Source organism: Pongo pygmaeus, chromosome X (genome assembly GCF_028885625.2).
Source record: "Pongo pygmaeus isolate AG05252 chromosome X, NHGRI_mPonPyg2-v2.0_pri, whole genome shotgun sequence".
Lineage (NCBI taxonomy): Eukaryota > Metazoa > Chordata > Mammalia > Primates > Hominidae > Pongo > Pongo pygmaeus.
The window spans coordinates 151,841,432-151,857,959 of NC_072396.2; the positions used below are offsets into that span (position 1 = coordinate 151,841,432).

Sequence of the window (16,528 nt, forward strand, 5' to 3'; positions counted from 1 at the left end):
TAAAATATTTGAAGAGATTTATTCTGAGCCAAACATGAGTTACCATGACCCATGACACAGCCCTCAAGAGATCTCGAGAACATATGCCCAAGGTGGTCGGGGTGCAGCTTGCTTTTATACAGGTTAGGGAGATAGAAAGGCATCACAACTTGAGGGTGGGGATCCAGTTTATAGGCAGATTTAAAAATTTTCTGGTTGACAATAGAAAGGAATATCTGGGTTATGATAAGAGATTAAGGAGATCAAAGTTTTATCACGTACATGAAGCCTCCAGGTAGCAGGCTTCAGAGAGAATAGGTTGAAAAATGTTTGTTATCAGACTTAAAGTCTGTGTTGATGTTAATGCCAGAAAGGTATAATGAGGCATGTCTGACCCCCACTTCCCATCATGGCATGAACCAGTCTTTCAGGTTAAATTTTTAAAAGAGCCATGGCTAAGGAGGAAGTTCATTCAGATGGTTGGAGGCCTTAACATTTTATTTTTGGTTTACAGTAGGAAAGACTCCTTAACATTTTAATTTTTCTTTCACCTGGAGGATTTGAAGATATTTTTTCTTCTTTTCTATTTGTTTTACTATGCGAGGTCTTAGATTCTATATTATTTAAAGTTAATTTACCCAAATAATAGGCAATCACTCTCATTATATATTTTGAGATTTTATTTTGGAAAGTTTGAAAATTCTATTTTGGAAATTAATTTACTCCTCTTGATTGTTTTATTCTTTTTATTCAAGGACTTCAATCATATGAATATTCTCCCTTCCTTGTTTATTTCTATTTCCACCATTTTCTCTCAGACCATTTTTTCTTTTAATCTCCTTTTCATTTTTCATTGTCTTATTTTTGTTATGACGTTGTCATTTGATCTTAAATTTCATTGAACACGTTGTGATTTTTGTTTTTGTTTATTATTATTATTGAGAAGGGACTCTTGCTTTGTTGCCCGGGGTGGAGTACAGTGGCAGAATCATGGCTCACTGCATCCTGGAACTCCAGGGCTCAAGTGATCCTCTTGAAGCAGGAGATGCGAGGGGAAAAACAAATTTTCTTTCTTTTCTTTGGTATGAACAGCTTCCCTCGTGAATCCCTCCCCCGCTCCGTGCAATTGTGCCCTGCTCTGAAAGTTTTTTTGAGTTTATAGATTCCTGTTTTCGGTAACTAGTGTCTGTAAGTCTCTGTAGCACCACTGAGATCATGAGACGTGCTTGAGCAAGCTTAGATTGCAGCCATCTGGGCACCATAGCGAAGGACACGAGATAAAACTGTGCAGGCATCTTGAGCAAAGCTAGATAACAGCAACCTGGCCCACATAGCTAGAGTCACATGAAAGCCTGAGTTATGAGCCTGTCACTGTTTGATAAACTGCCTTTGTTCTGCTTCTGTAAAACCTGCTTTCACGCCACTGCAAGCTTGTTTCAAACTAGCCAACCACCCTTCAGATGCATGTATAAAAGTCAAGCCCTGTCTTTGTTCAGGGCTCAGCCTCTGGATATTAAGCCGCTGGCTTGGTGGCCACCTAAATACAATCCTCCTGTTCCACCCATTGGCTTCTCCAGTTCCTTGTTTCCCACAACACTCTGACCTTAGCCCCCAAGTATCTATGATTACAGACATGTGCCACCTCACCTGGCTAATTTTATTTATTTATTTATTTTTATTTATTTATTTTTGATACAGAGGAGTCTCACTCTGTTGGCATGATCTTGGCTCACTGCAACCTCCACCTCCCGGGCTTAAGTGATTTTCCTGCCTTAGCCTCCTAAGTAGCTGGGACCACAGGCGCCCACCACTACACCCAGCTAATTTTTTGTATTTAGTAGAGACAGGGTTTCACCGTGTTAGTCAGGCTGGTCTCGAACTACTGACCTTGTGATTTGCCCACCTCAGCCTCCCAAAGTGCTGGGATTACAGGCATGAGCCACCGTGCCCAGCGTATTTATTTATTTTTGTAGAGATGGGACCTCCCAATGTTGCCTAGGCAGATCTCAAACTCCTGGCATCAAGTGATCCTCCCTCATTGCTCTGCACCTTGTGATTTAATGTTTAATTCTGTAATAATGTTGTAGGAAAATACGGGTTCTTGTCACGTGACAAAAAAAAGATTAGGTATGCAGACAGTTTGAATGGGGGCAGGGCAGGGTTTATTGGATGAAAAGGAAAAAAAACAAACAAAAAGGAAACAGGGACTGTCAGCAAAAATGATAGTCCTGCTAGTAGGATTCCTGCTTCTTCACATACTGAATCCCTGGTTACCACCCAAGAACAGGAGAAGCCAGGCTCCTCCCCACTGCAAGTGGCAGGAACTTCCCAAGGCTCCACCCCATCCTCCCACTGAACAGGCCAGTTTGAGATTCTCTGGTACTGGCAGTCTGGTTTTTCAGCCTTCAGGCTGTTTTAGGCTTAAAGGAGGAGTTTCGCTGGGGGATGTTTGGCTGCCTCTTGTCTCTATCAATAATTTTGTCTTTTTCATCATTTTTATTGAGTTCAAGCAAATCTCTTTTCATTGGTCACAGTTTTTGTATATATCTATTCTTAGATACTGAATTTCAGAATCAAGGAAGTTTTTTTTTTCATATACCCAAGTGTTTGAGTATATTTAGTTCACTTGAAGACGTTATCGTACAGGTTTTTACTGCTTTATGGTTGTTTTGTTGAGAGAGGTTGCTTCTTAGTTTAAATTGAATCAAATATCAGCTTTTTGAGTTTAAAAATAAGTTTATATTGATTTATTCAACTATATATAGTGTGTATGTGTGTGTGTGTGAGTGAGAGAGAGAGAGAGTGTGTGTGTTTATAGGACCATGTTCTATCAGCACAGCAAAATCCAAGTTCTGTTCTGAATTTTTGGAGATTTGTTGTGCTTCTTTCATTTATTCTCTTGCTTATATTTAGCTAGCATGATCCTAAATTTCTCCTTTTTAAGTAAGTATTTTTCCTTTTCCAATGCACTTGTCAAAAGGCACCTCTTTCTTCCTTTTTGCTGTTTGCTCTCTCAAAATGTAAGTCTTTCCAAGACTGAAAATTCATATTACATACCTCTTTTACTCTCTTCCATATAGTTGATATTCTACCCAAACAAAACACTTTTTTAGTATTTTATCTGGCAGTATAAACTTATTTTTTCAGGCTATAGATCTTAATAAATTTTAGCTCTGTCACTAGTACTCCTTTTTCTTCATCCTCACAGCTTTGTGGGTTTTTTTTCCCGGACCATCCTCACTTATAAGATAGGTTTACAGTCTAGGATTTTATGTGTTTTTTGCCTGTTTGCTTGCTTAATATTATTCCAAACTATGAGAAATCTGTATCTCAAATTATCCTGACAAGATTGGTTTGGGGCTAGTTTTATTTCTTTGTTTTTTTGATTGCCACTAAAGTTTAGCAAATAATGGTAGAAGTAAAATTCTATATTGTCTTTAACTTCCCAATCCAACTAATTATCTTTCTTTAATTTGACTTAAACCGTACACCTTGCATGGCTTCAATTCTTCCATCCCTTCAAATAATAGAACACAGACTCTTGAGACAAGGATGTATTCACTTGCCCTTGATAGGCAATCAGTTTACAATGTGTTGTTGATTCTCTTCATAGTGGTCCATAATTATTAGTATTTATGTTCATTATACTTTCATATCATTTTTGTTACTTCTTTGTAGTGTAAACCAAAATGTATCGGAGACTGGTCTCAATCACTTTGGATGTTTGTTTTGCCAAGGTTAAGGAAAAAAACCAGGAGAAAAATACACAATCACAGAAACAGTCTGTTGTCTGTGCCTTTCTCCAAAGATGAACTGAGGACTTCAATATTTAAAGAGGAAAAGCATGCTGGAGGGGAAAGAGGAAGGGTGTGGTAATCCACATGTTGCAAGAGAAAATGAGCAGGTACGGGAATAGTCATATTCATCTCATGCTCAGTAAATTAGCACTTTACATGCAATGAGGTGAAGATAGAGTAGCTACCTGTGGGAAATTTTAACATTTCATCTTTATTAAAAATCAGAATAACAACTTTTGATCAGAACTTGTCTAAATATATTTATTCAAACTAATATATAGATAGATAGATATATAAATAGATTTAATCTAGGTTTTGTAAAATAGTTCTGACTCAATGCTAAACATAAAAAAATTAAACTACATTTAGCCAGGTTTGGTGGCTCATGCCTATAATCGCAGCACTTTGGGAGGCCGAGGCGGGTGGATCACCTGAGGTCAGGAATTCAAAACCAGCCTGGACAACATGGTGAAACCCGTCTCTATTAAAAATACAAAAATTAGGCATGGCGGCGTGCGCCTGTAATCCCAGCAACCCAGGAGACTGAGGCAGCAGAATCATTGGAACCTGGGAGGCAGAGACTGCAGTGAGCTGAGATTGCGCCACTGAACTCCACCCTGGGTGGAAAAAAAAAAGATCAAAGTACATTTACCACTATATGTTTAGGTTTTACTTACATCTGGTATCTAAGGTGAACTCTTTCTGTGAATGCTCACACTCAGACTCAATGACTATATTCATGAAGCACTTTCATTAGACATACACTGATATAATTTTTACAGTCTGCCTCACAAAAGTGGTTTTTCTATCAATTGTTCATAGAGCACATATCTTTTAGAAACACGAACTTTGACATTTATAAGACCTAAATCTTAGTTCTTGGAGAAGAATAAGACCGTGATTTTACCTTTAAATTGCCAAGAACTGTAAGCTACAATATGTTTAAACCATATTGTTACAGGTAGTTACGCATTAACGGAGCAGGAGAAGGCTCTCCCCACACCCAATAGAAGTTACTGGTGATTTCAGGCAATTATTGCATTGCCTCTCTAAAAATAATAATTGGGCAGCACCAGGGAGAGGCCAGTCCCTGGTGGTCCACACCTGTTAACATCAAAATGTTAACTGAATGCAGGCCCCAGGGAGAAGCAACTTCCTGAGCATGCATATTAAGAGACAAAAAGGGTGAACTATGATCTTGGGCAGGGGAGGGCTCTCCCCCAACACTCATGCCTAACTACCTGTAACAATATAAAGACCAACTTTTTTTTGTAAGACACATTACTGAGAAGTAATTTATGGAATATAAAATCAGCAATTTAAAGTGCAATTCAACAATGTTTAGTATATTCGTGGACTTATGCAAACATCCATAGAATATAAATATAGAAGATTTTACTCAACTCATAAAATCACCCCAAATAGGGCTGGGAGCGGTGGCTCATAACTGTAATCCCAGCACTTTGGGAGGCTGAGGCAGGCAGATCACCTGAGGTCAGGAGTTCGAGACCAGTCTGACCAAAATGGAGAAACCCAGTCTCTACTAAAAATACGAAATTAGCCGGGTGCATGCTTGTAATCCCAGCTACTCAGGAGGCTGAGGCCGGAGAATGGCGTGAACCCGGGAGGCGGAGCTTGCAGTGAACCGAGATCGCGCCACTGCACTCCAACCTGGGCAACAAGAGCGAAACTCCGTCTCAAAAAAAAAAAAAAATTTATCAGTCTATTCTCAATCACCTCAACACAATCCTCCAGTCCTAGAAATACACTAATGTAGTTTCGGTCTCTACATATTTGTCAATTCTGGACATTTTCTATGCATGAAATGATACAATATGTGACCTTTTGCATCTTTCATTTACCATAATGTGGAAGACACAGCAACAAACTAAAAAGGATTATTCTAAGACCTCAAGTTCTAATGGAATTTGCCTTGGTTAGTTTAGGACTTGCTTGGAACCCACTGCCCCTTCCTTCCCTACTAGTTCTCATTTTCAGGATGGAAATGTCTATCACATACATGTCCCATGATTGTATGCTGGAAGCACACATGTTGTCTGGCTTGACAGGTTCACAGCTGGAGAGGAAATTTGTCTCAGGATGAATCATACCTCAAGTCTCACCCACATCTAACTTAAATATTATTTACATGAGCCTTTGGATTTTAGACTTTGGAGTTGATGATAGAAAAAGTTAAGACTCTTGGTGTTGTTGGGATGGATTGGATGTATTTAGCCTGCAAGAAGGACATACATTTTGAGGGGTCAGGCAGAATGCTACAGACCAAATCCTGTATGATTAAAATTCATCTGTTGAAGCCTTAATCTTCATCGTGATTTTATTGGATGTGGGACCTTGGGAGATAATTAGGTATATATGAGGTCACAAGGGTGGGGCCCTGGTGATGGGATTAGTGGCCTCATAAGAACAGACACCAGAAAGCTTGCTGCTTGTCTCTCCATGCCTTGTAAGAACATGGAAGCGGGCAGCAATCTATAAGCCAGGAAGAGTGCTCTCATCAGAAAGAGACAATGCTGGAACCTTGATCATAGACTTCTAGACTCCATAACTGTGAGGTAATAAACTTTTGTCATTGAAGCCAACTAGTCTATGGGATTTTGTTGTGGCAGCCTAAGCTGACTAAGATACACTATGAGAGCAATAATTACACTCCTGGTTATATAACCAACAGAAGTGAGTGTTTACATATGTACAGTACCACATCCAGCTGATTTTTTAATGTTTTCATAGAGATAGAGTCTCTCTATGTTTCCCAGGCTGGTCTCGAACTCTTAGCCTCAAGTGATTCTCCCACCTTGGCCTTCCAAAGCAAGAAATGAGTGTTTGCATTCAACAAAACACATGTACAAGAATGTCAATTTCACATTTACTCGTAATGGCTAAAATCTGCAATGAACTAAAAGTACACCAAGTTTTGAATGAATAATTTCTGCTATATTCATATAATAAAACACTACAGAGCAATGAACAAGAGCAGACTACTGTTACATACAACAACTTATAACAACGTGTAACATATCACAGACAATGTAGCGAGAGAGACTCAAAAAAGTATCTAGTGTGTGGTTCCATTTATATGAATGTCAAAAGCAGGTAAACTATCCTGATAGGGTTCAGAATAATGGTTAATTTTGGAATATATTAGCTTGGAGAGAGGCATGAAGTTACCTTCTTTGGTGTTGGAAGTACTCTGAGTACAATTAACATTTATGCACACTGCTATAAATATGTTTAATTCAATAAAAAATAAGGAAACTAAGGCCTATCAGGATCCACCCATCCCCAGCCAGTGGCTCACTTCATATGAACAAGTAATATTTTCCCATAATGCCCTATGAGAATGAATGCGCAGCACCTAGCACAGTCCCTTTTCTAGAGAGAACGGGGCATTCAGTATTGGTTGAATGAGCGACACCGTCCAGCCTTGCCTTTGAAACCTTTCACCTTCCCATTCCCCACTTCCACAGTTCCAGCTGATCTCTAGCTTGTGTGATACAAGCACCAAGGAATGTGGAGAAGCCTGAAGTTGAGGATTGGGCGGCACAAATGGAGAACAAGTGGGCAGACAGCAGACGACCTGAGAAATGAGGGGGAGAGGAAGAGGAAAGGAGGGAATAGCCTGCTCTAGAGGGAAGTGGGAGTCCCTTCATGCCCCTCTTAAGGGGTTGACATGGTGGTCGGAAATGCTGCTGAGATTGTGCCGCCCATTTCAGAAGAGCTCTCTGGGCGGAATGTCAGCTGCATTAAAGCGGCTTCTACATCAATCCCTCTTTAGGACGTGGTAATCATCTCCTTAGTACATCTTTCTCCCATTTTCTTACGTGTTACCTGGTTATATTTTTCTATGACACAGAAAAGGAGGCAGGCACATTGTAATGAAAAGGTCCTCTTGATGAATAGACCTCTGAAAGAAAATCTGCATCAAGAAGAAAGGGGCTCCCTTCGCTTCAGGACACCCTCGATGGTAGCTGTGCCACCTGAGGGAATATGCTTCAATCTCTTCTGGGAGTTAAGAGGTTGGGGCCAGGCGCGGTGGCTCACGCCTGTGATCCCAGCGCTTTGGGAGGCTGAGGTGGGTGGATCACCTGAGGTTAGGAGTTTGAGACCAGCCTGGCCAACATGGAGAAACCTCATCTCTACTAAAAAAATGCAAAAATTAGCTGGGCATGATGGCATGTGCCTGTAATCCCAGCTACTCTGGAGGCTGAGGCAGGAGAATCGCTTGAATCCAGGGGGTGGAGGTGGCAGTGAGCTGAGATCCTGCCACTGCACTCCAGCCTGGGCAACAGAGCAAGATCCTGTTTCAAAAAACAAACACACAAAGAAACAACAACAACAACAACAACAAAAGAGGGAAGTTGGTGTGAATTCCCTGAGAAAACTATCCAGTGTAGATGCATCTTTCCCCCAAACCACTGAAGGTGACTCAGTTTGGCTGTTTTCTCTGTGGGTGTCTAAAGGAAGATGTAACGTCCTGTAACACTTGTCTTCTGTCTTCAGGTATCTGCACAGCTTCGCAGAAGATTATCTGGATCTGGAGAAGAGGTGGGTGTTTCTGGGAAAGAAGCAGAGAGGTGAGTGGCACAGAGGCTGTGGTGAGTGAATCTGAGGGTTTGTATAATCTCTTAGGCCTGAACACCAATGCCTTCACCTCAACACAGGAAGGGCGTGCTCACCGAGCAGCGGAGGAGGAAGGGCAAAGGGGAGGGTGAAGTCCAAGTTACTGCACAAAAGGCTGTAACCACTCCCAGGCTGATCATCCCTGGGGCTGGGAGGAAAGTTATTTGCAGAGGAGAACAAGCTCAGGACTCTTCCTAACAAAGGCTGAGTAAGAAACATAATTGTGTGAAGGAATGAAAGGAGGAGAGACAGGTCAGCCTTAGTGAGAATGGAGAAATGCCATTTGACTTTCCTTTTTCAACTGTTTTTGTGTGCCTTTCCTTACACAGGGAAGAGAGAGAGAGCGAGAGAGAGAGAGAGAGAGAGAGAGAGAGAGAGAGAGAGAAAGATACAAGTACAGGATGTGCAGACATTCTGCTAAATAGCAATAGCAGTCCTTTGTGTCTGGGCACAGATGATACATTTTACATCCTTGAGTTTTGAATGGGGGGTTATCCTGATTCCTCCTACTCAGGTGAGTTTCCTTATAACATGTCAGGGAATTTCATGGGTAAATGGTGTTTAGGGAGTTTTATTGCCAATCTCAAAATAGCTACACACCTCCCCAACTCCAGCCTCAAAATGTGTTTTTACAACCTGAGAAAAGGAAATGGCTCTGGGTTGTGTCCTTACATATCTAGCTATATCCAGCATTTGTTTACCTTTCATGGGGTCTGCTCACATCTTGCTTGAGCTCTGAGCCTTTCCCGTTTTAGAAAACCAGTTCAGGCCATGTAGCTATTACGTGTCAGTGTGAGAACTCCGACCAAAGCCACTGTCCCTAGGAACTGTGTTCTTTTAACTCATATGCTTTATGGCCTCACCAGGTGAGGCCTGCCAGGAGAATAGGCAGTTGCAGAGGCTGGATCCTTTTTGTCATATAGCCACCTTCTTGGGACCTCAGTCAGCTGATGGAAGCAATCTAAAACTTCAGATTTCCTAAAGAGTGTGGGTAGGGTAATCTGATGGCCTAGGATAGTTGGAGAAGGCTCAGGAGCCTCAGGGTCTCCCAAGAACTGTGCAGGTAATTGAGTTTCATAAAATGTGGTATCATTTGTTCAGAGATGAAAAGTCTTTTTAAAATAGGCCTGACTGTTGCATGTTTGTTTGTACTGGGTTCATTGGGATGAGGCCCCTCTCACTGAGTTTTGCTGGATCTGGATTTAGAACGCCAAATTCCCTGCTCCCTTCAGGCAGAATTTCCACCCAGAAAAAAGCACCATCTCAGAACCAAACAGTAGTGATCAAGGCATGAAAGCAGGTAAAGGGAAGTTGATTCTGAGTGCAGAAGGAAGGAAGTGTGAGCTGGTCAAGTGGGACGCACGGCTTCCCTTTCCCCAGGCCCAGAGGTTTCATGGTTTTAATAAGTGACATGAACACACTATCCATACACGAAAATCATGGGTTTGCAATAGCATTTTACGCTATTTCCTGTGATTATAGATGTTTCATTTATCCATAATTTATGTTATTTAGGAGTTCTTAGTATTTTGGGGGGAGCTACCCTCCAGACATTTTTTATTTTCTTCACTTTGGGCATTTAGCAATAGTTTCCTCCAGAGGCAGCCCAGGTATTTGGAGGGCGTGATGATCCCCACAGGCTTTATTTTCATTTTTGGTGTAATGATAGATATTACTTAAGGAAAGGCATGGATCATAGGCCAGTCTGTTTATACTCTGCAAAAAAACACACACAGCTTCTTTTGTAGCAGGACTGGTCACAGCAAAACCTCTCGGACACCAGTTTTAGGAAGGAAGAGGCTTTAATCAGCTGGGAGCATCAGTAGACTCGCATCTCAAGGTCTGAGCTCCCCAAAGTAAAGATTCCTGTCCCTTTTAAGGGCTCACAACTCTAAGGGGTCCACGTGAAAGGGTCGTGATACATTGTGCAAGTGGGGGCTACGGGATTGAGGGCTACATGCATCAGTGATGGGGGCCAGCAGAACAGAAGAGAAAGTTTCACAGCGCTTCCTCATACAATGTCTGGAATCTACAGATAACACAAGCGGTTGGGTTAGGAGTTGATGTTTAACTACCAGGCCTGGTTTTTGGTGCCAAGCCGTCTGGCTATTGATCTCACTTCTGCTTCTTTTTAACTTTCTGCTTCCTTTCTGAAACAGGAGACAAATGGGAGAGGTGGTCTCCTTCCTTATTTTCACATGTATAATGAGCATTATAGCCTAGTGTCTGGCTAGGATTGAGACAAGCGGGGCATCAGTGTCCTTTATAGATGCTTTCGCTCATTCACAGGAATTTGATACAGGCCTGTAAGGTGCAGGAATTGTGACTGTGATGCAGATGTAAAGCTGACAAGCAGGAGGACCATGCATTCAGGGCACATGCAGTCAGGTAGGGGACGGAGAGGATAGTAAACAAATGGGCAATGAGAGGAGAACATGGCAGAGAGGGAGTTAAGAGTTCCTCCCCTTCCCACCCAAGAGGGTGCATGTGAATGGGGATCTCTGGACTTCAGGCCCTGGCTTCTCAACAAGATGAAGTGAAAACCACACCACTCTCTTTCTGTCTTTAGTCACCTGTTGCACCTGTGAAAAATAGTCAGGTCTTTATTTTTCTTCTTCCTTGCAGGAGGCAGGGGACACAGGGCTTGGCTCAAAAGTGTTGACGTCCCTTCCTTCTCAGTGGCAAGGATAGTAGTGTGTCTCATAGACCAGGGTGTCTGGGCTGCAGTGAGAAGTGGGCATCCTGGGGCAGCCCTGAGTGGGCCTCGGGCCCTTCCCTCCCAGACCTGGGAAGGGCACCACCGGAAGAATCAAAACAGGTGAAGAGGCAGAAAGGACCCCTATAGGAACAAGAGGGAGACCAGCCCAGAGAACAAAGGAGTTATCTGGAAGAAAGGGTTGGTGGATGCTGGGCCCTGACTGCCCAGTGTTCCTCTGGTGCTTATCTCATCCCCTCCTGGTTCTCAAAGCAATCTCGCCATCAAGGAGTTTCCATGGTGACGGCAGTCATTCTTGATCCCTCCCATCGTCCAGTTGATTTTCGGAGGCACCTGGTGAGAGTGGGGCAGGGGAGTCAGAAAAGAATAACGCGTTGGTTTTTTGCAACCCTCTGTCTCTTGGCGTCCTTCTGAGGGGGACAGAGCAGGGGCAAGGCTGGCAGTGGTGTAGGCTGGGATAGGGGACGAAGGCATGTGTGATACCCTTCCCCTCCTGTGTTCTCCTGAGTCCCATGACTAGCACGGCAGCCGATTATTCTTACTACGCATTCCTGATTGTCTTTTTGTTCTTTTCCTTCCCATTGTTTAAGCCTCTGTTCTGAAATGTGCCCTCTGATGCAGGCTGCAGGGAGGAGATGTCTCAGAGCAGCCAGGAAGTTGCTACAAGGTTTGAGTCAGGCAGCTCAGGCTCCTCTCCTCAACACCATTCCAACTCCAAATTTGTCAATAAAAGGAAACCTGACAATTGTGGTTAATGACGGGAGCCTTAGTTGCTTTGTTCCTCTCTACCCGTGAAGGTCACAGAGAACAGGGAGAGATTGGACCAGATGGTTCACAGGACAAGTGGTCTCTCTTGACCCAGAATGGGCACACATAAAGGAATCTCTCAGTGTTTCCAAGCAATCAGCAGTCTCTTGACCCAGAATGGGTACACATAAATGAACAATTCCATGTTCCCAGTCAGCTCTGAAGTATCTCAGGAATCTAGCACTACTGGGTCAGCAAACCACCTGGGCTCCTTCCAACTCTAAGCAAAAAATGTGCCTAAAGAAGTGAAACATATCACTTGTGCCAGTGATGTTAAAGGTGCTCCATCCAGGCTAACTCAAGTACAAAAATTCTTAATAATTCTTGGTGTTTGTCAGAGAGCTCCCATCTTTTATCAATGTAACCCTGTGAAGTTTCACTTTACAAATAACAACAAAGACATATCCTGTAAACTAGAATGAAAATACCGTGTAGATGTTGTGTGCGCTTTAATAACAATGACTTCCAATGAGTCAGGTGTTCCTGTGAAAACACCATTTTGCAATGAGACTTTTTGCCTCTCTCCTTTCAGGGTTTGAATTCATTTCCCTGTGCGGTGATGTTGGCTGGTTTTTTAACTTATTTTGATAAGTGAAATGTTTCTGATGTGACATTGCTCACCTTCCTAGGCTGAGTCCTAAGATGCTTCACAGTTTCTGTCTTCGCCCTTTTGGAGTCTTGAGCTCCCCACGCTGAGAACAATTCCAGAGTGAAAGACCAGCTGGAGGGAGAGGCCCAGCCATGCTAGCTGTTCCTGCCATTCCAGTTGGAACTGCATCCTTGTGAGGGGGCATCCTAGACCACCCCAGAGTAGCTGTCTGTAGTTCCATGTTTGAGCCCAGGTGAGCCTAGCAGAAGAAATTCCCAGTGAACTCACTGAATCATAGAAAACTGTAATCACTGTTTTCAGGCACTGTGGTTCAGGATGGAATGCAGCCATAGGTTGAGTATCAGCTTTGATCCTCTTTAGTCTTGCGGTAGTAAGTATCCTTTCGTGTTACAGTATAACCCTAGGATCAGACTATGGACTTGGTTCATAGCATTAAACAACTTATTTAACTTCTTTAAACTTCATTCTTTATCTGTAAATTCATGATAAAAATAAATACTGCCTTCTGAGGGTTTTGAGTGGATTAAATGTGATAATACATGTATGTTCTTAATGAAAAAAATTATGGAACAAAATCTAAGAAAAAGAAAACACTTTAAAATGGAATATTTTTGTAAATCTGATAGAAAGTAGAAAACACTTAGAAAACTTTTAAAATATTTAAAATTCTATTAAAGCAAGTCAGAAATCAATCAGAAAAAATTATATGATGGAATGAGACATGGCACATAAAACCATGTTTCAGGATTATTTACTAGGCTACTCAGTGTTTTTAAAAATATATTCATGATGCATTATTTGAAATCATTTATAAGAAAAATCACACAAAATTGTTGACCCCAACCTAAAACCTAAGTATAAATACAGATAAATATGTGGAAAGATCCACATCTAAATTTTATCCAACACTGTATCCACGTTATGATGTTACTGGAATTATTTCATTACTGCTATTCATGTTTTTCACACCTTGTATGTGTTTTCCACATTGTTCTGTAATGAATAGGAATTATCCTCATGGTCTGAAAAAGAAATATATCAATAAAAATGTAGTTTTCTTTGGCAGAATTCTGATATAACTCGGAAAGATGTAAAAGTTGTTTTTGGCAATTATTTTTCCTCTTTTGAGCCTCCTAAATCTATATATACTCAGCCTGTTCAGTTAGAGTTCTTGCCTTTCCATGTTCCTGACTCCTAAGTCGAATACGTTTTAATTTATTATCAATTATGAGGATAAACTAATATATTCACATTAACGAGGTGATGAAATTATAGTATAGCAAGGAAGGTGCAGAATGAATACATAAACATTAAACCAGGTTTTTTCGTGTGCTAGGAGTACAACACAGATCAAAACAGCTTCAACACATGCTAACAGAACTGACATTTTAAAACACAGATAATTAATTTTTAAAAAGTAACTGGGAAAATACTTAGTATACACAGGAGTGCTAAGTTATATGTAGTTATTTATACTGGATATAGGTTATATGTAATTCAATTATGTGATAAATATTTTTATTCTGTAATTTGCCTTTTTATTATCTCAGTGGTCTTATTTGAAGACAAGTCTTAATTTTTTCAAAGTCTATTTTATCAATTTATTTTTAATAAATTTTATTTTTATATTTTGATATCATATGTAATAATTTAATGGTCAAAGATATTTTCTCTCATTTTTTCATGCAATTTGATAGTTTGACATTTTGGCTTAAGATTGTGTTAATTTCTGCATGTGGTTTAAAATATGATCAAGGTTCATATTTTTTATATATCTCACATTTCCCAGCATCTTATTGTTTCAATACTATCATTTCTTCATTAGATTGACTTTACAGCTCAGTCAAAATGAATTGGTGACATATATGGATATTTCTGGTCCTTTTATTTGTCCATCCTTTCTTCAGTACCACAGTACATTGGGTAATCTAATTAGACAGTAAATCTGGAAATTACAAGTGTAAATTTTCCAGCTTTGTGATTCTCTTTCAGATTGTTTTGGATATTCTAGTTTATTCACCTTTTATATCAGTTTTAGAATCATCTTGCTAATGTCTACAAATATTTTTCTGGGACATTGGTTGGAATTGTATTACTTCTAGAGATTAATAGAAGTCTAAAAGTCTATAGATTTGAATCCTTCAGTCCATAAATATGATAGTCCTCGCCACTTAATTAGTAATTTTTTTTAGTGTATTTACAGTTTTACCATACAGATGTTTTGGGGTTTCGATTGATACTGTAATAAATTGCCAGAGATTTAGTTGTTTACAAGAATACAAATTTATTTTATTAGAGTCTAAAGGTCAGAAATCTAAATTAGGTTTCTCTTGGCTAAAATGAAGGCATTGGCAGGGCTTTGTTCCTTCTGTTGGCTCTAGAGGAGAATCCACTTGATTGTCTTTAAAAGATTCTACTTGCTTTCTCCATTCTTTGGCTCATGGCCTTTACCTCCACCTCTAGTCAATACTATAGTATTTTCCAATGTTTCTCTTATTCTAACCACCTTCCCCAACTTATAAGGGCCCTTGTGATAATGTTGGGCTCACCTAGATAATCCAGGATAATCCCAATCTCCAAATATTTAATAACATCTACAAATTTTCTTCTACAATAAAATATGATGCTTACGAGTTCAGGGGTTACATTGTGAACATTGTTTGGGCGGGGGCTGTTACTCTGCCTACCACAGAGATCTTGTAATTTTTTCTTAGAGTTTCACCTAAATATTTTATGTTCATATTTTATCTTTCAATTAGCTTGACTTAATAATTGCATAAGGTACACATATATCAAAACATCATGTTGTACACCTTAAATATGATTTTTATGTCAGTTAAACCTTAATAAATTGGAAGAAAAAAGGCTGAGTAATACAAAACAGTATTTCACTGAAAAAAAACACAAATACCAGTAAATATACTATTCTTTTAAGAAATCATAAAAGAGGTATGATAACAACTAAATTCTCTTTTCTTTCATTTTAAGATATCACTTAAAGTTATATAAGTAAACATGCATCACTATAATACAGTTTTAGAAATTATATGCTAAAAACAGTTATCACTTTGGAAAATTCTATATACACACAGTATTGCAAAGTGACAAATTTTTTTTTACTGTTCAGAATGCTGCCCCCACCCCAAAAAGATTGTATGTATTCTATTATTATTACAATGGTTTTCATTATGGAAAAGATACTTCAACTGTTTTTTTTTTTTTTTTTACTTTCAGACATTAATGGTCTTATACATATTCATACATTCTGAATCTAAAAAAACATAAACTAAAATCCTGCCTGTAACCATATAGTAATTGTTTTTTTATAGTCTTTCCCTTTCGGTGTTTATGCTGTAGCCTCTGTTTCAGCTGGAATCAAAATTGTATTAATCACTTACTATTTATAACATTTTTTACACATTTCCACAATATAAGTAGCTTATTTATAACCTACTTCCCAAACGTGTATACTAGATTAATGCTGCAGATGGCCTTACATAGTCTGGTGCTTGTCTTTCTCTTGCATGCTCGCTCTCGCTCTCTCTCTCTCTCTCTCTCTCTGTGTGTGTGTGTGTGTGTGTGTTTATTTCCTTCTGTTTCTCTCCATTAGGTTAAGAGTTAAGCGTCACCAAAAGAAAATGGGGAGAGAAGCCTAGGAGATATCTCTTGAGTATCAATTCTGTCGTACCCTTCCATTCTTCAAATATACTTTTAAAAAATGGGGAAAAAAAGATAATTAAAAAGGGTGAAATATTCTTGGGTGGACTATGCTTAACCCTTCATAAATTGGTGACTTAAGGCTTTGAAAGGTATTTTAAAAGTCAATGAGAAAATGTTTTAGTCTTTGACAGAAAATGGACACTGTGGATCAGCAATGAAGGGACCTGAGAGGCAGGAGAGTCTTTTGGGAGCTCTAAAGGAGAATCCTTGCAAATGATGACTAGTCGACAGGTGAAAAGAGTTTAGAGAATTTAGGAC

At 39.9% G+C, this 16,528-nt stretch overlaps 1 long non-coding RNA gene across 1 annotated transcript; it reads right to left on the reverse strand.

Moving 5' to 3' along the window:
* Window positions 1-10,200: 10,200 nt before the first annotated feature.
* On the reverse strand, window positions 10,201-14,088 carry LOC129024609 (uncharacterized). The gene is made up of 2 exons (XR_008497108.1): window positions 12,562-14,088; window positions 10,201-11,466 (listed from the first exon to the last, which is right to left on the reverse strand). It is a non-coding gene; the product is annotated as an uncharacterized LOC129024609 (long non-coding RNA).
* Window positions 14,089-16,528: the final 2,440 nt, after the last annotated feature.